The sequence below is a fragment of the Schistocerca nitens genome, chromosome 5 (genome assembly GCF_023898315.1).
Source record: "Schistocerca nitens isolate TAMUIC-IGC-003100 chromosome 5, iqSchNite1.1, whole genome shotgun sequence".
NCBI classification, from domain to species: domain Eukaryota; kingdom Metazoa; phylum Arthropoda; class Insecta; order Orthoptera; family Acrididae; genus Schistocerca; species Schistocerca nitens.
The window spans coordinates 49,578,232-49,596,469 of record NC_064618.1 but is presented as its reverse complement, the minus strand read 5'-3'; the positions used below and the strand labels follow the sequence as shown (position 1 = coordinate 49,596,469).

The window sequence follows — 18,238 nt, the reverse complement described above, 5'->3', positions numbered from 1 at the left end:
AAAAATTAGAGGCAACTGGCATATTCTATGACCTGTCAAAGGTGTTTGACTGTGTGACTCACAGCATTCTTTTAAGTAAATTAAAATATTATGGCGTCACTGGTAGTGCTGCAAAGTGGTTTCAGTCGTATCTTACTAATAGAAAACAAAGGGTATCATTACGTAACACTTCAGCAGCAGACAATCAGACATCATCTGACTGGGAAGAAATCACATGCTGTGTTCCCCAAGGTTCCATACTAGGTCCACTACTGTTTCTTGTGTATATTAATGACCTGTCATCTGTTACATTACCAGATGCCAAGTTTGTCTTATTTGCAGATGATACAAACGTTGCAATAAGTAGTAAATCAAATATAAATTTAGAAAGGGCAGCTAATAAAATTTTTAAGTGGATCATACCCATTTCACTGTCATTAAACTTTGAAAAGACCCACTATATGCAGTTCAGAACTTCCATGAGATTTCCTTCTGGTGCATATAAAATATGATGACATGGAAATAGGAGACGTTGAGAGTGTAAAATTCTTGGAATTACAACTTGGTAATAAATTCAAATGTGAGCAAGATACTAATGAACTGCTAAAGTACCTAAACAAGTCTGTGTTTGAAATGTGAATGATGTCAGACATAGGAGATATAAACATAAAAAACTGGCATATTTTTATTATCAATCCATTATGTCATATGGTATCATATTTTGGGGTAACTCCACAAACAGAGAAAAAATTTTTAGAGTACAGAAGCGTATAATAAGACTAATGAGTAGTGTAAATTCAAGAATATCATGTCCAAACCTATTCCAAGAATTGAGCATATTAACCACAGCTTCTCAGTATATATATTCCTTAATAAAGTTTGTTGTAAATAATACATCACTTTTTCCAACTAACTGCTTTGTACACAGTATCAATACTAGGAATAAGAACAATATACATAAAGATTTAAAATCACTTATTCTTGCCCAGAAAGGAGTCCAGTATTCAGTAACGCATTTTTTCAATAAGTTACCAGTAACCATTGAGAATTTAGTTTCAGACAAGGCACAATTTAATCATAATTTAAAAGAATTTTTGGTGTCCAACTCCTTATGTTCCATCCATGAGTTTCTCAACAAGTGCAGTAGACCATTTTAATGAAAATTTATTATACTTTAATTTTTGACAATACTTGGTTTTAACAGCCAAGTAACTGCCTACTGTGTTAATGATAGATGTATGGAAAGCAGATGTAAGTCTTAAGTCTGTAAATAGTGGAAGTTTAATTTTAAATCTTGTGCATAATCTGACTGTTCTTAACTGAGGATCACTGAAATGAATAATTTACTTTAATTTTTGACAATACTTGGTTGTAAAAGCCAAGAAACCAGCAAATGTCTGATAGATGGATTTAATGAAAACAGATGTAAGTATTAAACCTGTAAATATTAGAAGTTTAAATTTAATTCATGTACATAATTTTATTGTTTATTGACTGAGAAAAATTAAAATTAATAAAACTCGAGTTTTTGTAGTTACATTTTTGTAATGTGTTTATCTGACATGTTCCACACCCAGGAGGATTCCCTCTTTTATGGGTCTGTGGAATGAATAATTAATCTAATCTAATCTAATGAGTGTTTTGAAATTTTTTGAACAGATATCATACCCAAGATTTATTGTTGGTGATATTTGAAATTTTAAAATTCATTTTGAACTTTAAAAGCTGTCTTTATATGACTATGAACAATGTCAATCTAGATTTTCATTAATAGAAAGTATTCTTTGGAACAATTTGATGAAACTGTTAAGGGGTTATCTATCCGTGTGTCCACGCTACAGTGACAGAAACATCAGACCACAACACAAGGGTGCAGAGTCCTGCCAACAAGTGTTACGGATCTTATAAAGAAGAGAAAGAGTTGGTGTTTGTTTTACTCAGAACTATGGCACACCACTTACCTAAATTTAATCTACTACACCTGTTAAGGTACTTTCCCTCCTTTTGGGTTTGTGTGGTCTATACATCCTGTATCAATGACATTTGGATTATGAGAAGAAGACAATGGCGATAACACCAGCAGTTCCAGCCAGGGTTTTTGGAGGTTTCCCCTCGGCTCAAGGCAAATGCCGGAACTCCTCTACTCCCAACTGGGAAAAACAAATATCCCCAAACCATGGCCAAGAAGCCAAAATAGAACCAATGCCAACACCAGATATCGCAAGAGACATAAAATCAAATAGAAACAGATAGGACGTCCTTCACCTGTATGCTTTTGAACAGCCCACCCACTTTTCTCACAGGTGGGAATGAAATGACAATGGCAAAAAAACCACGGGATTTGTTAGAATGAATTAGTTATCTCTTTAACGCTATTCTGCATTTGGTTTGAGTTCTTTTATGTTGAATGTGCTTCAGGGACATTATACAGCACCACAAGACTGCTACCTGATGTGCTCACAACATCGCAAGTGTCTCCAAGTGTGTGCTGCAGTGGAGTTCCTCCTGTGTAAAGTTACCATGAACAAAGAGCTTCTGAGCTGCTAGAAACTTAAGCACCAACAGACATTAATCACACTTTGTCCTACTATATGCTTGCTATTCAATTTGAAAAGGCTATCTTAACTCTTGCTACCCAATTAATAAATTGATAGTGAGAAATATTCTGCTCCACACTTATTCGAATATTAACTTCCAAGATGTTTCTATCTCACGGTCAAGGCAGTCATCCTCTTAACCTCCATCTGGGTGCACACACAGTAGTTTGCCTTACTTTTTAAAAAAGCCTCGCAAAAATTTCATTTGGCCACTCTGACTTGGCCCAGAGGGGGAGTATTCTCTAGTTACACCGTATGGTGACAGAGAGAGACAACTTTCAGGTTTGGGCAGGTCCCTCCTCAGTCACTGTTGTCACTTCGCAAGCACGGGCTGCTGGTAGATTATTGTTGTGCACACCTATATGTTTTCTTTTTTTCACCCTCCATTTGAGCAAAATGAATGTACCATTTGTAAATAATTTGAAAGTATGTTGCTTTATGTGACATAGTTAATGTTTTGTAGATATTTACCTAAGCAGGTTCTTATCATTATCAATAAGGAACCTTCTCCAAGCTTTTATTTTATTACAATATTTATTTATTTCCAATTTTTAGAGAATCCTGTGTTACTTCTTAGGGAATGTCTCACAAGCTGGAGGATATATTCCAAATTCTCTGAGAACTGTAGGATGAATGAGAAGAAGAGATTGAAAGACAACCTAGATGATATAGATTTTGAATCTGCATCTGTTGAATAGGATCACCACCTCAGTGACTTGGAGGAAGAGTTATCTGAAGCAACAGAAGATATTCTTGTCAAGAATGAAGCAGATATTCTGGATATGTGAGGCTTGAAAGACAATGAAACAATTGGTGCTAACAAGCCTATTTTATCAAAAGCAAAGGCCGAGGCCAAAAATATTATAAAAACAATTCCTAGCCCCAGAGGCCACACTAGGAACTGAAACAAAAGTAGAATGTCTATATCAAATAATTCTTTAGAAATTATCAATGAGAATATTAGATACATTAATATTTTCATTGCTCAAACGAAAAATGAAAGAAGTGAGTATTCCTACAATGCAGTTCGAGAAAGAGACTAGGAGCCCACTTTGAGGGTGGAAATAAAAGCAGTGCTCGGGGCTTTATTTTTTTCAGTGCTGTGAAATGTGGAAACCAGGCTAATTTTTCAGACTATTTCATGAGCGATGGAGCACGACTCATGAATTTGCACACTAATTTTAGCAATACTGTTAAAAATCTGACTGAACCACTCCTAAAAACTAATCAAAACACAACCACAGATAATTGCTTCAGTAGTTATCTATTAACTGAATATATGTTATTGGTTGGAATTACTTTCTTGGCAACTTTGAGAAGAATAAGGCCAAAATCAAAGCTGAATTTGTGACAGAAAATAAAAAAAAAACTTGTTCCTGGCCGTCATATATCTGATGACCAAAACAAACTGGATGATGAAACTGGTGAGTCACTTCAAATTTTGGATTACAATGGCAGGAAAGGGGGTGTGGACACAGTCGACTTTGTGTGTTCAAGGATTTTGACTTCTAGAAGAACTAAAAGATGGCCAATGACAGTTTTTCTTGAGATATCTGGATACTGCTGGAATAAACTCCATGCGAATTTACCAGATGACCAAGCCCTTGGAATCCTTAGTGAGGCAGAAATATCTTTCTGACCTGGCAACAGAACTAATGGATGAAAATTTGAGAGAGTGACCAAAAATCCTATCACTCCCTAAAGATCAGAGCATTTTTCTTGGTCTACCATTAAGAAGAAAGAAGAAGAAATCAGCCTGAGGTGGCTCCAAAGAAATGAACCTTTTGTTACATTTGTGGTTCAAGAAAAAACCATATAACTACCAAGGTGTAACTCCTGTAACAACAGCAGTTTTCAAAAACACTCAGTTCCTACTTGTAATAATTGTCATAATAATGTGAAAGACACAGATGAAGACTGATAATTTTATTAAAAGTTTTCTTTTTTTCTTTCATTGTTTGTAATTTTTAAATATTGTGTTCCTTATCTACCTATTTTTTTCTAATCTACCTAATTAGTAGGCTTTACTGTGGTAGGATATTTTATAGTATTTATGAATTTATGATCTGAAGCATAACACTTTTTATGCATTTTGCTACAGTTATAATAAATTTTATTCTGTTGTTCTAGTTTCATTTTTTTCCCTTAAGGCCCACAATTTTATACATCAATGTTTTTTTAAAATGAAAATATTAGCAGTTCAGGTGATTTCAGACCAATAATTGGGAAAATAAAATGAAAAAATTGTGATGCGGTACATAATTATGATGCACCCATTCATGCTAAGACAGGGTGTGCGCCCTGATGAAGGTTAAGAGGTAGGAGTAATTCCCATACAACCTTTCCACTCGAAACTGGAATTGGCAATGGAGTTTTATAACCCAGTGCACAAGAGTAGAAGGTTCCCAGAAGGTATCAGACAAAATTCCCAGATATCCAGAAGAAATGGAAAGAATACTTCATTAACTATTACTCCTCAAAGTACTCAAAATTAGGACTAGAGGACAGTGGCACTTCTAATTTGATGTATGTATTTTGTTCTATAAATCCCACTAGCAAGCAGTGCCTCCAAGAAGGGGAGGGAGGGGGGGGGGGGGTAATTTGAATGAAAATTTGTGTTCATCTAGGATTTCACTACAAGGATCTGATGTGGACCAAAAAAGCAGCATCAATTTGTCAACAGAAGTGGTAGTCTATAAGCCTAGAATCTTTATCCTTGGCATTAAGTCATCTAACATTCATTCAAGTCAGTAACCTGGAATACAGTTACTTCATTTAAGAACAACTCCTTAGGCTTAATTCATCACTAGCACTATAGGTATCTGTCGAAATTTTTTGGGTTAGATAATGTATGAACCACATTTACTTTAATACACTCTACAATTCTGAAGTTTGAGTTGAACAGAATGGATAATCTCTTGTAAAAAAGTTTTGAGATGGACATCAAACCAAATTAAACTGGGATAACAGAGTGTAATTGAATTAGGTGATTCTGAAGGAATTTGTAAATGAGACACTGAAAATAGTGGAAGGCAATTTTTTATTTGGGGAGCAAAATGTCTGCCTGTAATATACAGGGTGTCCCATTTATATTGACCTCCCTAAATAACTGTTTGTCCAGATGCAAATTACAAAATGTTACAAGCAAATGTTCTCTAGCTGTCAGCAGGACATCAATCAGCACGACTGCCTTCATTGTAGCTTTGTTTTTTACAAAGATATGAACAGAGGTATGTTGCTGTTGAAGGTAGGTGAAATGCTGCACAGGCAGGGGAACTGTACAGATACCGATATCCTGACAAGAACCCACCTTCCCGACAGATGCTTTCTTGTCTTGTTGCAATGCTTCAGAAAACGGGAAGTTTAAACCCATGACAAAGCAATCATCGTAGCACTCGCACAGACGAAGCTGCCGATGTTACTGTTCTCGCATCACATGAATCCACATGTGAGTACACGACAGTTGAACATGGGATTGGTATTCCTAAAACCAGTGTAAATTGTATTCTTACACATCACTGGTTCCATCCTTACCATGTACACTTACATCAAGAATTGCATGGGAATGATTTCCAGAATCGTGTTCAGTTCTGTCGGTGGGTACAGCAGCAAATCCTCGCCAACCCGAACTTCTTCTCCAATGTTCTATCTACCGATGAATATTCCTTACCAAACAAAGGACAGGTAAACACAAGGAACATGCATTATAGGTCCAGTGACAACCCACGATGACTTAGACAGGTGGAACATCAGCGTCAATGACGTATGCCAATTTCCTCAGACGAATTCTGGATCAAGAGCTGCTAAGAACCATAATGCTTAAGTGGTATCAACACTATGGATGTGCAGCACATAATGCCTTGTGTGAAAATCTTGTTCTGAACTGAAGGTATCCTGCCAAATGGATCGGTTGAGGAGGAACAGTTACTTGGCCTGCTAGGTCTCCTGATTTAAATCCTCTGGACTGTTTCCTTTGGGGATGCATTAAAGATGTTGTCTGTCACAATATTCCAACAACTACAGAGGACATGCAGAAACTGTTTGGAAATATGTTTGGAATATTCTCACATAACCAAAAAACTACAGGAGGAGAATGGGAGCTTTTGATATGTGGTGGTGTAGAAGGTCTAACAAGGGGAGACCGTGGTGTCCACATCAGATTTACTAGAACAATGTTCAAGTAGTAAGGTGTACTGAGGTGAAGAGAAGCTTCCAGTGTTGGTGATGTACTAGTACGCTACAACTGATCACAAGCTCTGTCACTGGAGTCATTGGACAGTCCGACCCCCCTTATTTTATTTATGTTATTTCACCATTATGGTTTTTGGAAGGTTATTTGATGAAAGACACGAACTTACATGAAGTTTTACTGAATTTTCAGTGTTATTCAACTGTTCACTAATTTTTATTATTACAACAACTAGTATGCATTTTCTACAGACAAGTTAAGAATACAAACTTTTTCATATTCAATTGACAAACAAGAAATTGCTTCTCGTGAAGATGTTACTAAAGTACATTCAATCATACATCACAAATTTTTGGCACTTATTTACAAAAATATTGTGTTATGCATGGTTTTATTACCTTTTTAAAAAAAATTTTCAAAATTTCGACACACTTTTTTTTTCCTTATAACCTTCAGAGATTCCTTGTGCATGTGGGAAAATTACATTCATTCAATGTAATAGGTGCCGTTATGTTATTTGTGACTGTATAAAAAAAGATGTCAAAAGCATATCTGATAATTAATCTTTCATTACTGTCATATTCTGGAATATTGTAAGACAATATTGTTGAATGCTTATCCAAACCAGTACATTCTTGAAACCTGGGTCTGCAGATTGTGTTCAAGTCCAGTTCTTAGTACCTTCTCCTGATTACAGGTGTAAGAGTTCAGAAATCAAAACAGGCATACATTTTCAGGAACACTATGGGATTGGTTGTTTGCTTGCTGCAAAAAAATTAGCAAATTACCAAATAAATTGAAAATTTGGGATTGAAGTTTATATCAAAATATCTCTACAAGAATGCAAAATGCATGAAAACAAGAACTTTTATCTCCAGCTACCAGAATCTTTAGGCAAGAAGTACACTGAGAAAATACTATGCTTCTATGGCCTTTATCAATGGGCAAAGTTTGGATGGAGTTACAATTTGTAAACAAAAATACAATTAAGGAAAAAAGAAATCTGTGCAGACTATACAAGTGAAGCAGCACACACTACACCTAGTTTAAATGTGAGCTGAAAGCTCCCAGTGGTAACCCAGAAATTTAAAATTGCAGATGTAATTACAAAACAAGTTGCCTTTTAACTATTTTGTATCTCACCTCTGCACAAATTCTGATCGATACTGAGTTCCTTGTCCACAGGGTAGGCACATGTGTAAGAGTTGTTAGGGGCCAGCATACAATGATCACTGCAGGCAGCATCTTTACAGGGATTCTCCACCTGAAAACAATTCATTTCACGAAATGATTGGCCAGTCTTCTGATTAGGGTACATTTCCTAAATTGCAGTAATCAGGGAGCAGACAGACTGGGCTGTACTTCACAGCTTTTAATTTCATAACAGATCAGGAACAAGATTAATTTTTTTAACCTCATTGTTACATGAGGTGGCTCAAACTGAGGAACAGTCAATCAAATGCTGATGCACATTATTGCCAACCAGAGAAAGCTATATAATTTCACTACAAGATGAAGGTCACCATATTCAGGCAGGAAACAGTCACTGGATTTTGTGACCAGACAAAAACTGTGATCTCTGTTTTGTGACCTTCAGGAAACACGGTGTGTGTGTGTGTGTGTGTGTGTGTGTGTGTGTGTGTGTTTGTTTGTTTGTTTGTTTTTGTATTGAGGAACTTTGGGTTGGTAATTGCTAATTACTAGAAGAAAATATGGATCAGGTAAGAGATTTAAGTGGAAGATAATTCTGAATTCAATGGAAATTAAGTTTGTTATCTGGTTGAATTCTACTGAAAGAGTTGGGAAGGGTGGTCGGTTAGAGTATAGGCACATCACAAGCCTCTATTTTTCTCTTCCATGTCTTTCGTAACTGCACAGAGGTAACTCCGGGAGACCCTTAACCCAGCAATGTATAAAGTGCCCAATACCAGGCAAGGTTAATTCTAAACTCAGAAATCTGCATTTATCAGTAAATTTGAAAAAAAAATTGGGGCAATTTGAGTTAACTTGTGTAATGAAGAGCTACAATAATGCAACCAAGATATTCATTGTAAAAGCACTACAGGTTTAATTTCTATTACAGTCTACCTCTGTAGATAATTGATGGAGCAGTTTTGTTCTCGTAGCTGATAATACCATTTGCTTTGTGACTTTGCTAGTGTTGTTTTGGGTTTGTTTTTCTTTGGTGTTTACTATCTGAATTACATAATCTGACATGTCCATAAAATATGGAAGCTCTAGGCTTCTACTTTAGAGTGTGACATTCTGGGATCAGATGTCCCACTTCTCTACTTTCCACTGGCTGACTAATGACATTTGCATGATAAGGTAGTAGTAGAAAGCAGCCCACTTTCGAGAGGTGTTTTATGGTTTGTGAAGATCAGAGTTTTAACAATCCTGTTCTACAAGGGAGGCGAGCCATAAACAGGCACTTGTACCTGCTGGATGGAGCATTCCTCTCCTTGGAGCTGAGCTGATCACATTGTCAAAGCAATGCTCACCAGAGAATGAATGAAGTTATATTTGTGCAAATTGTCTGCATGGACTCAGATAGGCAACCTCTTGTCTGACTGGAATACATGCAGATGAAGTCTGTCATCTGGACTTTTCCATTACAGGCATTACATTGAGTTCAAACTATCTGTTATTCCAGTGGATAACAAATTTCTTTCAGCACCTTTTGACACAAAAGGAGAAGTCCACCGAGAAGAGCTAATCCACAGTTAAAGGGGCACTGATTAGTGGGGCCCTTTCAGCACAAAAAATACAGTGATCAACAAATATATTTCAAATCCCTTTGGGAATTAAACTATGCATTCTACAGACTGACTAATTAATTTTTTACGCATCTGTAAATTAAGATAAATAGGAAGAAAGATGTCAGCTTCTACCGGAGACTTATCAATGGATGGATGGCAGGGTGCTAGACATTTATTCTGTGAATGTGACTTGAGCGATCACATGAGGATTCTAGTTCTACCCCGTAAACTTGTGACATGAGGCAATCTTGCCATCTTCCCAGTCCAACCAGTACAGGCTCTTCTCGAAGACTGTGATTGAGAATGAGTGCTTCACAATTGTCTCCAGAATTACCCTGAATTTTAAACCCAGCAGTATGCAGTTCTCATAGATCAAACCTCTTCATGCTTTCTGTCATGATGGAAACATGTGAAACAAGTCAGTATACGTAACAAATATATATCTTAAGAGACATTTCCCTTCACACTGGGAACATATGATCCCCAAAGTAAAAGTTGTCATACATTTCAGAGTACTACTTGGGAAAAGTTCTCTCTTTTTACACCAGTGAAACTTCACCTAATCAAATATGCATTTCAGTTTCACATTTTTCCTGTGCATATTCAGGTATGATACTTTTTGTGGGATATGTGCACATAATATTACCACAATATACAAGAGGCCTATGAGAATTAAAGCCTCTACATTTTTACAATCAATTTTTACAATCCATCTGACCTGCCAAACAGTCACATTAACAGATATTACCCTTTTCTTACTATGCTGTTATCTGGTACCATTTACAACACAGTGGCAATAAGAATTTGATTTTCAATGTTTCACCGAATTATTGGCCAAACTGTAAAAATTTAAAATACTGTCATAATCTGCTCATTAACGTGTATAATCATATATTAGAGGAACAAAGATGTATTATAGTTAGAAACTGCAGTTTAACTGCCAGTGCACAAATACCTGGCCTCCTTTCATCTGGTATTTGAGGGACTACTTAATGGTTTCTGTTGTGACTCGCCGATCATTCAAAGCGCCGCCGCGCAATTACGTGCATCCTCTACGTGCGGCGCTGTCTGCCAGCCATGCAGCAGCTGCGCCACCTAAGCGGCCAGCCGAGCAGCGGCCGCTAGACTGCGACTCAGTGCTCATTCGAATGCTAACGTGTACACATGTCTTGCTTGTCAAGTTACTCTGTGACTTATATGTGTTGTGTCGTTCTGAAATATATGTGTTAAACTTGACATTATAACAATTGGCGATGAGGTTGGGATTTTTCCTTTTCACCGTTGACCCACAGGGTTCCATGGCTACTGTCGAGCAACTATTGCAAAATCTCCTTGAACAGCAAACACTTCTAACAGCGGCAATTCAGGATTTCGTCACTGCGTCAAATGCGGGGGGTTTCTTGTCGTTGGCTATACCTCCTTTCCCTCCTTACGACGAGACAGCAGAAGACTGGTCTGATTATGAAAAACGTCTTCGACAGCACTTCTTGGCATTTCATGTCATGGACGAACAACCATGTAAGTCTCTGTTCCTTTCCTGGATTTCACCTCAAATGTATCGGTTGTTGTCGCAATTGGCTCCTTTGAAGGATCCTGCGTCTTTGTCCTTTGCTGAAATGTGCTCACTTCTGTCTGTCTATTTTCAAAAGCAAACGCATGTGGTAGCCTCTCGTGTTGCTTTTTATCGTTGTCAAAAACAGCCACATCAATCCTATCGTGCTTGGGCTGCTGAACTTCACGGCCTCAGTTGAAAGTGTCAATTTGTTACTGACGTTCACAAAGAATACTATGCCGATTCCATGGTACGGGATGCTATTATCTGGTCAGAGCCCGACAAATAAGTTCGGCAACGTGCCCTTCAGTTGGCGAATCCGACTCCAGATGAAGTTCTCTCCATTGCGCAGTCTTCTGAAATTTCTCGCGCCGCTGGGGCGCAAATAGAGGCGTGGGGTGATGTCGGGGAAATACAACCTCTGTGCACTGTTGACGACGCGTGTGGCGCATCCCCGCCGGCCGACGTGGCAGCAGTGCGCTCCCACGCGCAGCCTCGGCCTAGCCTTAAACAACCCACTAAGAAACTGCAGCAAAACCCCCGGCAACTTCCTTCATGTCCGCGGTGTTTTACGAAAAATTCACGTGAGGATTGTCCCCAACGTTGGGCTGTGTGTCACAATTGCAAAAAGAAAGGCCATGTGTCTTCCATTTGCAAATCTGACCGCATACATGATGTTCATGAACATGATGCTGATTCTGATTCTGTGTTGTCTGTCAATTGCACTTCTTCCCTTTCAGGGAAGTTATTCCTCACTGTCCAAGTCCTTGGTTGAGATGTTCGCATGCAAGTGGATACCGGTTCTGCTGGCACTATAATTAATTCTCAGACGTATCTTCAGTTGGGTTCTCCACTCCTGTCACCTGTCATTTGGCAATTATGGACGAACAATAAACAGAAGATTTCTCTCTTGGGACAGTTTAATGCTGAGGTATCTTACAAATCCATTGTTCGCATTGTCCCATATTTGTGTTCGACCAGAGCAACGCAGAAAATCTTTTTGGTTTTGATGCCTTTCGTGTTTTTGGGTTCTCCATAGATGACTCTGTCAATATTGTCTCTGATGCTATTCCTTATGCTCAACTGGATTCCTTGTCGACGACATTTTCGTCCCTTTTTTCTCCTGGGTTAGGCCGTGCAAACGACTTTGAAACTCATATTATGCTCAAACCCACTGCTCGGCCTAAGTTTTTTCGGGCTCGGCCCATTCTTTCGTGATCGGGTAAAACGGGAGTTGGATCGTCTCACTACTTCAGGGGTCTTGTTTCCTGTCACTTCCAGTGAGTGGTCCTCTCCTGTCATTGTCGTTGCTAAGCCAAATGGTGATATTCGTCTCTGTGGCGATTTCAAAGCCACTGTAAATGCTCAATGCCTCATCGACACTTACCCTATGCCCCGTCCTGAAGAACTGTTCACTAAACTTACTGGAGGCCAGTATTTTTCTAAAATTTACCTATCAGAAGCTTATCATCAACTTCCTCTCGACGCTGCTTCCTGGCAGTTTCTGGTCCTTAACACGCCTTTCGGCCTCTATCAACACCAACGCTTGCCATTCGGGGTTGCTAGCGCCCCTGCTCTCTTTCAGCGATTCTTGGAACAATTATTGCTCCCTGTCCCTGGGTGTATCAATTACATGGACGACATTGTTGTCACTGGCTCCATCACTGAAAAACATCTTCAAAATCTCTGCACACTTTTTCATGTCTTACAGACTGCCGGTCTTAAGTGTAATCTTCAGAAATCACAATTTTTTCAGTCATCTATCACATACTTGGGGTTTCAACTCTCTCGGGATGGTATTCGTCCACTTCAGTAAACTGTCGCTGTGATCAATGACCTTCCTCGCCCTACATCTGTTAAGGAACTGCAGGCCTTCTTGGGGAAAATATCATTCTATCACAAGTTTTTACCATCTGCGGCTTCGGTGGCTCAGCCGTTGCATCGCCTGTTGCATAAAAACGTGCCTTTTCACTGGTCCATGTCATGTGACGCGGCTTTCCAGAAATTGAAGACTATGCTGAAACAGGCCCCATGCCTGGCTACTTATCGACCTGGCCGACGTCTTGTTCTTGCCACAGACGCCTCTCAGTACGGGGTCGGTGCAGTCCTTGCGCACCATTTTTCTGACGGTTCAGAACAACCCATTGCTTATGCCTCAAAAACGCTCACGGATGCCCAACAAAAGTATTCTCAAATTGAGAAAGAAGCTTTGGCCACTATTTATGCTCTTCATAAGTTTGGTGTTTTTCTCTATGGCTCAAAATTTCATCTTGTTATGGATCACAAACCACTTGTTTCCTTGTTTCATCCATCAACGTCACTTCCCAACAAGGCTGCACACTGCCTCCAGCGTTGGGCTCTTTAGTTGTCTCGTTTCAATTATGAGATTCATTTCCAGCCAACGGCTCAAAATGCAAATGCTGGTGCTCTGTCTCGCCTTCTCATGGGTCCTGATCAAGCATTCGATAGGGACGAACTTTTGTCTTTCCACCTGGATGTTGCCGAGCAGCGGGTTGTGGATGGGTTCCCCATCACTGGGGACAGGCTGGCGGCTGCTACGGGTTCTGACCCTACCCTCTCCCAGGTTTTACGCTGTATTCAGAAGGGTTGGCCAGATCACCCGCCCGCTAAGACTTCTGATCCATTGCGGAACTACTACGCTTTGCGCTACCGCCTCACGGCTAGGGATGGTGTTATCCTCCTCGCCACTGACAATGCTTCGCCGCGTGTTGTGGTACCTGCGTCTCTGCGTGCTTCGGTCTTGCACCTCCTTCACCAAGGGCACTGGGGTGGGTCTCGCACAAAATCTGTGGCGTGCCATCATGTGTACTGGCCTGGCATCGACTCTGAAATAGCACACATGGTCGCTGCCTGCGGCCCTTGTGCATCACAGGCCGCTGCCCCGAAGTCATCTTTGTCACCGTGGCCTTCGCCTGAGAAGCCCTGGGAGCGCATTCATGCTGACTTTGCGGGACCCTTTTTAGGTACTTATTGGCTCCTTGTAATTGACGCCTACTGTAACTATCCTTTCATTGTCCGTTGCACGTCACCTACCACTGCGGCAACCTCCAGTGCTCTCGCCCGCATTTTTTCTTTGGAAGGCCTCCCCTCTACTCTTGTTACTGATAATGGTCCGCAATTTGCCTCTTCTGAATTTGCGGATTTTTGTGCTCGTCATGGCGATATGCATGTCACGGCCCCGCCGTTCCATCCACAATCCAACGGTGAGGCTGAACGACTGGTCCACACATTTAAGGCTCAGATGCGGAAACTTCTGACTTCTTCTTCTGCTGATGATGCGCTTCTCCATTTTCTGGCGTCTTACCGTTTCACCCCCATGGGCGACCACAGCCCGGCTGAGCTCTCACATGGCTGACAGCCCCGCACGCTACTTCATCTTCTGCGGCCTTCCATCTCACGGCAGCGGGTGCCTTCACTTGGCCGGTTCACTGCCGATGACCTCGTCTGGGTACGGGGATATGGCAGGCGGCCAAAATGGAACCCGGGTCGCATCTTAAGACACCGTGGCAGACGCCTGTATGAAATCCAGATGGACACGGGTGTTGCAGTGTGTCTTTCGGACCAGCTTTGGCCTCGTGTGCCAGCAACGCCTGTTCCGAATGCCGCTTCACCACCTTCGGCTCTACCTGACGCTCGGGATCTTGGCATCTCTCAATACTCACAACGCAGCCCTTTCACCGTCATCGCAATGCCAGCACAAGAACGGACGCCACCAGGAGACGTGCCCATGCAGCAACCGGATGACCATCCTCTGTCAGAGCAAATCTACTCGCCTCCTCCTCCAACGGACGCCAACACATCACCCATGTCTCCTGTCATATCAACTGAACTTGCCGTATCGGGCAGATTGGTGCATGGGGCTCCAGCAGATTCGACCCCTACGTCTCCTGTCATCTCAACCCGTTATCATCGGGGACACTTCCGTCCATACGGAAAGCCACCTCCTTGAGACTTTACGGCGAGTCAAACAACGCCTATGGATGTTAGCCATCTCCTGGACACCTCCATCAAGACCAGTGCAACAATTTCAAAGGGGGGAAAAGTGTTGTGACTCGCCGATCATTCAAAGTGCCGCCGCGCAATTGCGCACGTCCTCTACGTGCGGCGCTGTCTGCCAGCCATGCAGCAGCTGCGCCACCTAAGCGGCCAACCGAGCAGTGGCCACTAGACTGGGACTCAGTGCTCATTCAAATGCTAACGTGTACACATGTCTTGCTTGTCAACTTACTCTGTGACTTATATGTGTTGTGTCGCTCTGAAATATATGTGTTAAACTTGATGTTATAACAGTTTCCAACAAAGCTTACACACAATTTCAAAATTTTTCTCATTGACACCTATTTCACAGTCCATAGTAGAAAAATACAAGCTATACATCCTAAGAGAAAGCATTTATTTTTAGTACCGCATATGTCACTAATTATTTTTTAAACAAATCAAAAGCTAGTAAATGTTAGGATTGGCAGAAGTTTTAAAATAACCTTTCACATTACACTTGCCGCACCCAAAACATATGACAAATAATGCAAACTTAACTTACCCAACTCCACAATCATTACAATATTAAGGGAAGCTAGCTTAGAACTTGAGACTAATTGAAACACACAAAGGATGTAACGGAGAGGTATCACTCAGGCTCTGACATCAGCTGGAAGTATGTGTGTAGGGTACACTGAGCTTACGAGATTTGAATGAACTGCAGCATTCATACTGTAATTAGAATTTCATAATTATATACCCATATCTTAGTTATGTTTTATCATTTGATCAAGCTGACATTTATTATCCTCGTAAAATTTGGCTTGGAAATATACACTCTTTTGAAGTATGGCTGAAGAAAGTAATTCATGTTGGTTTATAAATTGAGTGTTTTTATTACCAATATTTGCAGTTAAATAATTCTGTAATGGCAATCTTTCAGAAGCGTTATCTGAGAAACCCGTTATTTGTAGATTGTACAGTGATTATTTGCATGCTTTGAATTCTGTAGTATGGTCAATAGACTATGCTTCAAGAGGTTTCCAATGCTGGCAGCTTCACAGGCTTCAATGACAAAGCAATTACAAACCCAAACAAGCTCAGCAGATTCAACCCCTGTAAATAAAACACACGAGTTCTGGTTTTTATTATTTAGACAGAAACTTAAAATCCTGATTACACTCAGACAAGTTACGAACAGACCCTCATAAAAATAGAACACTGCATACATCTGTTTAAGCACTGGTAGTCATGTGTTCAGCTGCTAGAGAATGTCTGGTCTACATTTGTAGTGTAGCTGTCTTATTTGAGTTAAGGTGGGTGCCAATAGATATCTTTACTGTGAGCAGATTTGGGTACGCAAAACACGCACTTTAAAGACTATCCCATATTGTGTAAGCAATGCTTTCAGAAAAGGATGGCTATGGTGATCCAAAGTTTCACATTAAATTTATTGGCCAAGAATGTGAAGAATCATATTATTTCATTCAGTATTGAAAATTACAATAGTTTGTCAGTTGAGTGACAAATGACTATACACAAACAAGAAAACTTTAGGTTTCAGGATATTTGAATCAAAGTCCAGTGCATGAGTATTCAAAAAATTCAAGAACTTTGTTCACAAAAATTTTCTACGTTTGCCTTTTACTTATTGTGTATGGTCCACTTTGAAATACTTCTCCACAACTGATACATCACTCCAACACCATTTCTACTCCCAGAAGCAGTATACATACATCTCTTGCTGGATGACACAATGTAACATCTGCAAATCTTTGACTCATCTATCACTGCAAATCTTCATTCTGTTTCAATTAAGCTAAGTTCAGTGATATTTACAATGAAAACACTGGCTCAGTATACTCACCAAGACCTCTTGTGCACTGTCTATCAGGGACTTTTTGAACCATATATGTGATATGGAATCACAGTATGTGGGAACTCAACCATCACAGGAATGAAGAGAATATTCACATTACAGAAGCAATCCATTTGAATTACATTAAAAAGAAGCAAAAAGAATTGTGTAAATGTGGTTTCAAAGAACTAAACATTCTAACATTTCCATCACTGTATATATTCAAGACCATTGTGAGTACATTACATGACCACACAAAACTGGAGACTAATGAGATTGTTCATACACACAACACAAGGAACAGAAAACAACTGTGATGCCTCCAAGGCAACCCGATGCATTACAAGATGCTGTGTCAGAACTTAACGACATGATCCAACTGAACTTATATTCTTCTACAATCTCTCAGTCAGTCTGACAGGCAGGCACAATTTCGTCGACATTCCTGACACGAGTATAGTCTGTAGATGTCCGAGGGAATCCTGAACGAGGATAACATAACTTCCACTCTCCCATTTTTAAATTGTGTGAATCATTCACAACACAGTATAGCTTAAGCACTCATCACCATAGGCTCCCATCCTCATTTGGTGTGTTTCTGTAAAGGTTTTCTTGAGTTTCATGCAAAATTTAACACAGATGTTCTTCATGCCTAACCGCTTTCTCGAAATTCTGAAACTGTGCGACAACATTCTACACAATACAGTACTGAACAACAACTGACAGATCAACAACTATGAAACTTCTGACAGTTACACATTAAACATAGGTGTGTACAGGGATGCCAACTGCATTTTGCTCCAATGCACTACTAATGGAAAATTATGAGTGTTTAAAATTTTTTGAACAGGTCTCATACCCAATATTTATTGTTGGTGATATTCAAAATTTTAAAATTGATTTTGAATTTTAAAAGCTGTTGTTTTCATTAATTTGGTGTTTCTTCATACCAGTGCATGACCTATCTCTGCTTATTTATCAGTCATCTGATAAATCCTCCACCAAGAGTTACGAGGGCTTTCCCCACAGCAATGGCTTCCCAATGCACGTTACAACATACCCTGCGATCACTACCATCTGAGTTGATGGATTCTATGGACTGCAGCTCAGTATCCACTCACTACAAGTGCTCTTTGCCAATGTCTATGGTCATTCCATCGGGTCAGTGCACGCCGACCACGAACGGTTGTGGTGAGGATCCATCTGTGCCAGCTGCTGCAATCAAGTTCTTGCCTCAGTCAGACCATAACATCGACCTGCACAACATACAAACATGAGCTTACATATAATGTCAGATTAACAATT

General features: G+C 40.0%; 1 long non-coding RNA gene across 2 annotated transcripts in view; it reads right to left on the bottom strand.

Annotated features, from left to right (window-relative positions):
- Positions 1-7,412: 7,412 nt before the first annotated feature.
- LOC126259926 (uncharacterized) overlaps positions 7,413-18,238 on the bottom strand; it is a 35,067-nt gene continuing 24,241 nt past the window's right edge. For both annotated transcript variants that reach the window (XR_007546576.1, XR_007546577.1), the window contains 3 exons: positions 17,994-18,189; positions 7,909-8,029; positions 7,413-7,530 (listed from right to left, as the gene is read on the bottom strand). This is a non-coding gene — a long non-coding RNA (uncharacterized LOC126259926). The remainder of the gene's footprint in view (positions 7,531-7,908; positions 8,030-17,993; positions 18,190-18,238) is intronic.